The sequence below is a fragment of the Plectrocnemia conspersa genome, unplaced genomic scaffold (genome assembly GCF_051122295.1).
Source record: "Plectrocnemia conspersa isolate PC_06_02 unplaced genomic scaffold, ASM5112229v1 ptg000012l, whole genome shotgun sequence".
In the NCBI taxonomy this organism is placed as follows: domain Eukaryota; kingdom Metazoa; phylum Arthropoda; class Insecta; order Trichoptera; family Polycentropodidae; genus Plectrocnemia; species Plectrocnemia conspersa.
The window spans coordinates 3,303,370-3,312,748 of NW_028277176.1; positions in this window are offsets into that span (position 1 = coordinate 3,303,370).

A 9,379-nucleotide genomic window follows, 5' to 3' on the forward strand; every position below is an offset into this window, starting at 1 on the left:
GTAGGGCTCTGTGGCTGCGTACAGCGAGTGTCAGGTGTGATCGGTGAGGGCGTGTGACTGGTTCCTCCGGATGGCTGCTGGTAGATCTTGGCTCTCTGGTTGTCTGCGTCGCTGGCTCTGCTGGTGACGTCTCTTGTCTCGTGCCTTAGCCGTCTGCCAACTCCTCGTCGGAGTCCGGGCTTATATCCTTTAGGGGGATGCACGCTAGCTGACCAATCACCATTGTGCATCGATCTCCTAGACAATCGCTGCAGTGGCTTCTTAGAATTTGAGAAATCGGATGTGTATTTTGAAATCCAGTTTTTGGCTTGGCTCTAGACTTTCGAACTTTTTGGAAAGGGTTTGCATTGTGATGATTAATTGCGTCACAAAAGGGATTCTTTTAATGACCGGTGTTGTGTGTGGTCAAAAGAAATTCTTCTTGTGCCATGATGTTTGTCTCATTGTTAACGAATGAACGTTTTTGATCACGGTCATTAACAATAAGACAATCGCCCTTCAAAATGTGCCTATATGTGTGGTCGCCATAATTTAATTTTAATTTCTACGAGTCATCATTACAGATTAGGTTTATTTATCTGTTTGATAAATATTGTAATAAATAATCAAAATAAAAATAACTAGGTATTGATTTTTTTTTAATAATGAGCTATTTCAGCTTATTGAAAATATTTTATATGTATTTAATAAAACTAAAAATAACTACAACTCCAGACATTTCAGAGCTTGCTTTTGTTTCACAAATTGCCGGTTACGTATATACATACAGTATTCAAAATTAATGCCACGCGTTGAGGTGCTGCTGCCAACAGCACGTGGGTGACTTGCGAATGTTCCAACTTTGTAATCAGGCTATAACTTTAATACAAATCTTGTGAGGAATGCTATAGTAGTATCTAGAATGCATCTTAAGAGGGTTGCATTCAAACAACATAAGGCATATACCGAAACGGTTAATACGATTAAATTAAATTATGACGTCTAAACGTCTCTCTTCCAGAGTGTTTTATTACGTTTGATAGAAGACAGATGCGAATTTCCCAGCTATGTGTTGTTTAAATGATACTTTATGCAAACAGTTTCATAAAAATTACTTGTGCATAAAATATATGCAACAGTCTTGTATTATTTTAAATATTTTCAATAACATTAAAATAATTTTATTATTTATTTTAAGTAATAACAACATTTATTTCTTGCTGCATTATAATAAAGTTATGTGAGGAAGGTTTGAAAAATATGCTTAATACTTGATAACATTGCAATTGATTTTTTTTTTGATAAAATTTAATCTTTTTATAAAAAATTTTGTCATTTAGGTAATTTATTCTGAATAATGTTCGTAATTGTTTACAATAAATAACTTTAGTCTGTAATTTTTTAAATTGTTTTTGAAAATATTTTATGAACTATGAAATTATTATTTAAAAAAACTTATTTAAAAAAAATATGTAGCAAAAAATATCTATTTTACACATATGTTAATATGTTACCTTACTTTTGCAGGCTACATATATAATGTATAATCATTTAATTTATATAATTATTTAATCTACATAAAAAAATTGTCATTAGTTTCTCCCGATTTTAATTTAAATACCTCTTGCTATAAATTCAACCTGCGCTTCCCACTTTATCATTTATTTTCCTTTACATTGTTGTGCGAATACATTCATAATTTGATATTTGTCAACACAAACGATGCGCCCTTCCTTTGTGTTGATCCTTCTTACAACAGAGGAGAGCATATTGCATTTGTTGGTTCTTTGTGCTCTTAGTTTCGCGAGGCTGCAGTCACTTTGCATGCGCTACGATTAGTCTGGTGCTGGTACTACCGCGTCAGAAGCACGCCGGGCTCAAAAGAGAAAAGTCTAATTATGAAAACTAGACAGAACGTGATCCGTCTCACCTAGAACAGTACAGGGCCGCCGCGGGCGACGTCGAGCAAATTAAGCGCCCGCAGATATTAAACGCGTCATGAAAAAGATGTTTTTAATTAGCCGCTTGATTAAATCGCCCTCGTTCTGTCTTGCGTATTATGTTTTTATTCTGGAAACACTACTGGAATTATACCTACCAGTATACGTCATATGTCTTAGACATTGACAGTAAAATTTAAGTTTACATTTAAGAGATGAGGGCAAGGGTTGTCTGCGTGTTCAAAAAATATTGCATAAGTTTTCTCTTGATTTATTTTAATTATCGTTCAATAAAATAGTGATTCAAGTTTTATGAATTTAATTTACTATTATTTTAAGATGGCCGACAGCGAACCTTTTAAAAAAATGACTTAGTATAAATATAAATAATATAATAAAGTTGAAAACCTCGAGCAAACTAGCATGCTAAACTGTAGCTGGTATTGACAGTTTAATATATAGAAAAAACAGCATATTTTTCTCCTTTCGGTGTGCTCTATATTTAGATAATTTAAAGGTTAAGCCGTTACGTTAAATTTTTTAATGCTTTTTCTATGTTCAGCATCAATAATCTTGTATTTTTTATGTTTAAATGAAAAAAAAATGTGTAAACATTCAGAATTTCGAGAAAAACAAATTGTTTGCTGCCAATTTTTACAAGTCTATTCTGTTAGTTTAAAAATTTAGTGTTATAAAATAGATAGAATTTTAAAATGTATTATTTTTGATAGCTTGGTTGTTAAATACCTTACCATGTAAAAATTTGTTAAATTTCTAAAATCTTTTAATAACAATATAGTTAATTATATTTAAACATATTTTGTTGACTAAAATCTTGTTAAGTCAACGTATCGTACTTATTTTATTTATATTAAATCTTTATGCTCGCACTACACTCTGTGAAAGTTGTCCGAACCGAAGTTCAACTGAAATCGGCCGAGGTCGCCGACTGCCACAAATTTCATATGCCGTCCGGATGGCGGCCGCGAATAACGTCCGCACGACGGCTACTGTCACGTACAGCTGGCATATTTTCGCGCAATCGAAAAATGTGCCAAATAATCGTAATTTTTAAATTGTCATATTATTAAAATTACGCTACTAATAATTATAAGAAATTGTGTGGGCACTCACCTTTTCGGTCGTAAATATTCAATTCACGCAATATCATTGTCGGCTTTTGCAAAATGCCATAGGGCATAAAAATGTCAAAATACGAACACCACATCCGTGACAATCCTAGAATTTTAAATAAGAATTCGTTATGGTGTGACATTTATATAAACTGATCTAAAAAAATACATAAGGATATTTGAAACGATTTTCTTTAACAAAATCAAGTATCACTAATTATTTTTTAATTATTTAATTTTATATGAAAAAAAATATAATAACGATATCTGTTAGAAGAATATACTATCAAAAATATAATTAATCCCTTTTGCTGCCCTAAAATATTTAAAGATGTCAGTAAGAGTCTGTTGAAGTCCGCGATAAGCATGTGGTATTATAATGCAGCGCTCGTCATGCGTGTTGACCATAGGACGCCTACGCGCATATTGAAATTGAACCGAGTTACTCGTTCTATCTCAGTTTGCGAAAAACCATATCATTATCTTTCTCACTCTTGTCTTGTCTTAATATGCAAGAGAGCGAAAGAGGTAGTCTCTCACCGCTCGCGCTCGAAAGAGCGGCTCCGACTTCGGTCCCTTTGACTCAGAAATAATGCCGACAATGTTTAGAAGCGCTCGAATCTGGCTGAATTACCCCCACTTTACCTCCCGTTTTCGGTATCCTCGGACAACTTGCGAGAGATTTTAGAGCGGGCAGAACCGCTCTCGACCGAAGAAACCTACTATATTCTTCGTCCTTAGCCAACCTTGGCCATCTTTCAGAGAGTGTAGTTCAGGAATCACTTTTATTATATTATACAAACATTTAATATATGGTAGTAAAAATTGAAGTTGCTATTATTTTTTCAATAAAACATTTCAACAACTTACGATGGTTACTGTTGAAAAGATATATGAACATTTTGCCATTAAACATAATTACATATTTTCACAAATGTGTATATGCACATAATAAATTATATGTACATGCATGCAATTCTGCTAATCAGTACACCTTTTATGGTTATACTGCTTTCCTACGTGCTCGTTGAAGTTAATAGTTTCTTCAAACATACAAAGGTTTTATTTACTCGCACATCACATGTGTTATAACAATCTCGCAGTTGTTAGTCATAAAGCCAATAATCACTTGTATCGCCCCTTTGTTTTGCCTTTATAAATATACTATAAAATAAACGTAAGCATTTTAACACAAACTATCCTATATAATAAGTGTTAAGTACGATATTACTTTAGTACCATAAAGATGTATAAATGTCAATGCAGATTATCTGTAAGAAAATATATTATAATATTGAATTTTAAATTAAATTTTTAAACTAATTTAGGAATTAAAAAATCAATTTAATATTTTACACATTTTTTTTAATTATGTCAGCAAAATAGTATATGTAAGGAAATGTTACAAATTTTCATACATTTTAATTGGTTACGGTTTTGCTGCTGTTTTTTTATTTGAATAAATATCTGCTAAATATCTCCTGATTTCATTGTAATAGTATTCTATCATTTAATTATGATTTATTGATAATTTAAAATCAATAAACTTTGACTCGTTTATATTTTGAATTTTTTAAAACCCCATTCTTTACTGTAATTTTCTGTTATACAGTTATGATTCTTAATAGACTCTGTTTAAATCTATATACACTTATAAATGTATAAAGTTCTTTATAAATATTCAAGCCAATATACATAATGTACCAAATGATTATGAATGTTTACGGAATCGTTAAATTCGGCTTTGGGAAACAGTTCCAATTTTTGCCGTTACTGTGCGAGTTTTATTGCTGGGGTGGTTTAAATTATTCGCAAGTCGTACGTAAGAAGCGGATTTAATTTATTGTCAGATTGGACCCGGTCCCCTTGATACGCTTACAACTTTTCAATAAAACATCACGGGCTAATGAAGTTATTAAACTTTTAATAAGGTCCTCCACCTCCTCCCGGCGAATCGACTGAAACTTTTCGCAGAGGTTAGTTAATTGCGAGATGCTATTTTTAACCCCTGCGTTTATGATGTCGGTTAATGCAAAGATCGAGAATGCAACGGAGATGACCAGAAAGTTTTAAATTGGTGTTTGATATCGTAAAAGTAGATGTTATGCAAATATATATTTTAAAGTGCTTTTTAAAATACACATAATAAAATTAAATAGCTATCATAAAATTATGTTTTAAAGTAGGAGAAACTTTTACTTCTTTACATTTAAATCTTTTTACTATCACTTATATTATATACTGTAATAAGTTATTTTTTTACAGCAAAACCTTACGATATGTATTTTAAATATATAAGATTTTAATGTATTTTAAAGCTATCTTATTTTTTTAAATACAAATATTATGTTGGTGTGTATAAATATATTTACTACAACTCAGTAACATAATTTTTAAGTTACTTAAATAAATAGCATTGAACACATATATATCATTACTGGCACATATTATTTTTTTCTAATAAAATACAATCTGTCTATATGGACAATAAGATTTTTTTTAAGTTAATATATATTTTCTTTTTTCTTTCAGAAACTAGACACGTGTAGAAGGAAAAATAAAAATATCATGCAGGAAGCCCCCCTCTGAAGATTTCTTTTGAAACGTACAAATATAGTATGTTTGATCAAGGTAAATTATAGCCTTTTTTATACATTATTTTATAATCTAAATAAAGGTTAATTGTTAGTACCTTTGTTTGTGATAATAATATTGCTTATGTTAAGTAAATCCCTTTGTTAGATTTAACATATTTACACGCTCAAGTCTACATTGTTTTTTGTCAAACAATGAGTTTTTAATTTGTTCAAATATGGTTTATTTATCTTTTAAATTATTTAATTTACACTGACACAGTTGAAGTAACTAAATATATAATTATTAATTAAAACCTAAATAATTTATTGTAAAATCCTTCAAGAATATTAATATGTATGTGAGCTCCAAAAGAGCACGCTGGTTTTATATTTTTTTTTTTTTTCTGAGACAGGACAATCTGCAAATTTAAAGTCTAAATTTAGGTTTTCTAGGTCAGTATTCTGTCCAAAATAATTCCAAAATTATGGCAGAGTTCTTATGTGGTATCCATTTCCCATTAAAGGATATCAGAGAACAAGTATCTTTGCTCAGTGTAAATTTAACATCAAGTAGTTTAGTTTTATTAGCTCTAATTCGCATTTGGAAAGCTAAGCATGGACTTTTAAGATATGATATTACAGTCTCTTTGATGCTATTTTCGCGTCAGTATCAGATACATGTCGTCGGCAAATATAGCTTTGTTAAATATGTCTGAGACTAACTGGTTACTGATTCTTAACGATTTACCTTTTTGTTTTAAGCTATTTAAAATTCCTTACTCGCCTTACCTTCACTATTACTTAAATAGAGTCATAATAAAGTTGCTCAATGTCAATGAAGATATTGCTTCACGCATTATTATTTATTGCTTAAATACTGACATACATTACATTAAAGATCTAAATATACAAAAAAAGTCACTGGTAACACAAAAGTTAGATTATTGAGCGGTGGGCGTATGGGAGATCATAAGTGAAATGTAATTTGCTTTTATTGTTCCTTTAATTATACTGAATTTTCGATATTTAACCAATACATTATTATTTTTATGCATGCATATATAAATTGTTATAAGTCGTTATAATTATATTTAAAACTTTTTACTGTGTGCTCTTAAAGACATTTAATGTTCACAACGTAATTTATTAAAATATTCTATTTGCATACTTTAATGTGTATGAGTGATATATTGCATAAAATAAATATGTTTAAATGGCATATTATCTTCTACCATATCTATGTAGTTTTTTATAAGCCCACAAGTTTTTATAAAAATATTATTATAGAAGAAATATTGCGAATATGAAATATGTGTACGCGGCTGTCATATTTATGGTAATCTACGGTCAAGCTTTTTTATGCGATTTTCGTTATATTTTTAGCAAATCGAATATCACATCCAGATCACGTTTTAGTCTAATTTTCGTTTTTGTGCTTATGACAGCCCAATATATTTACGACAACCCAATTTTATATTTAGCATTAATGCGATTTTTATAAAATAAAACAGGGGCTCTGAACTAACTGATCCTAAACAATATATATTTTATTATTATGTCTTCAAAAGACTTAACAAAAATTTCTTATATAAGTACGTCTTATAAAAAATATAATATGTTATACAAATATTTTTTTTAAAAAAATACAGAAAAGCTTATTACATTTTTTTTATATTATTTTACTTTTTAAAACTTTAAGAATTAAGCTAAAGACAATAAGCGTTTTATATTAGCGATGATTATTTAAATAACAAATCAATATATTTAATTTTACAACACTGGCAATATATGACATATATTTTATTAATTTAGACTATTATTACAGCTAACAATTATTATATGTAACTTCGCTACCTTACTATCTAATTTTACCTCTGTATCTGTGAGATCTAAATATCTAAGAAAATCAATCAAAATTATATTTAAATAATAACTAATAATTAATTCTGATCCCTTAGACACAAAAAAATATAAAGCACTACATACAGAATTTAAGCTTAGGTCTTCTAAATACTAATTTACGATTTATACTACTATAGTACTAGTAATAATAAAGGCATAGTTAAGATGGATAAAAAAATAAGTAAATGAAACGCTATAAAAATAGGAGCTGCTGGAAAACAGCATATTGTTCTTTGTTTAATTCAATATTTAATTTTTAATCGTAGGTCTAAAATGTTTCAAGTTTTATTAAGTATTTTGTAAAAAAAAATTTTTTTTATGAAATATTTGCAATTTCATTACCAGGTATTTTAAAAATATCTGTAACAACTAAAAATATTATAAAAATACATGAAACATTAGATGAAACACTTTTTTATGCTTCCCTAAACTATTTATGATGTTTGACATTTGTATTCTCTTGCTGTAGACAAATTTTTTAGTATTATATATGGTGTTTACTTTTCCAGTTGCGTTAATATTGAACCACTTAATGATAGGTATGTTGGCATTTGGATAAATAAATATTTAGTTTCATCGCGTTAAGAATAACTTAAAACTTTTTTGCACTACTCCATCTTATATAATATTCTCGAGATAAAACAGCAAACAAATTACATACCGCCACACATTCTTTAAAAACAGAAACACCGATATTTTTTATTGTTAGTTTAACCTAATTTATGTGCGGTGTAAATATTATTAGCATTTTTTAGTTACTATAATAATAAATTTAAACTTTTTTGCACTACTCCGTATTATAAAGCAGCAAATAAATCACAAACCCTCATACATTCTTTAATACCAAAACACTGATATTTTTTTATTATTGCTTTAACCTAATTAATGTGCTGTGTAAATATTTTAGTACGTCATAGTTATTGAATTTTTCATTGTACTATATTATCATAGAACAATTTTATATTACCTGAAATGTGTTTATATGTATTTAAAAAAATGCATCCATTTTAAATTTAGACCTAAACCATATAAAGACATACAAAAAGTAAACCGCTGCGCAAAACCGATTTTAAATTAGGATAACGAAAAAATATATCATTAAACCACAGCAATTTCCCGTCAATGGGTAAGCTATAAACATATAATATATATTTTCAATATATGTTTTGCTTTGGCAAATGTATGTGATACATTACCTTTCGCTCGCTCGCGTGTTAAGTGACAAAAATGAGTGAGAGATAAGGGCGTGCGTTACATGCGTTCCGCACGCTCACTTCTTCTCACTTGCTCTTGTCACTTAACACGCGAGCGAGCGAAAGGGAATGTATCTCACCGTATGCACCTGGTATTAATCTAGTTATTATTGGTAATATTTATTAGTTTTTGAAAGAGATTTATATTTTTCTAAAATAAAAATAAATAAAAATTAAAAAGTTTTAAAAAAAATATTTTTAAAATCACATCAGTTTGAAATTCTGTTCACGTCGTATGAAAGATACAGTTAAACTCTTAGAGATTCTGAATGACTTCTCTGCTTGACCAGAGCAGATTGTCAAAGTAAAAACGTTTTACAGTAAAAGTAAAAACGAATTAGACTGAATTCTCCTTAATATAAGCTAGAAGCAAAGTAGTAGTTTTGTGGTAAAGTGAAGATGAAATAATTTGGTTCAGGTATATGTAGTAATGTTGAATGAAAAATAAATATAACGTCCATCTTAGTCTCATATTTTTATACCAAGACAGATGATTTGGGGCGAAAGCAAAATATTTTTGTTTGCTTTATACATATCTTATCAGAAATTTAAAAGTGTATAATTTCGGATATCTTCAGGAATGTGCAATTCGAAAA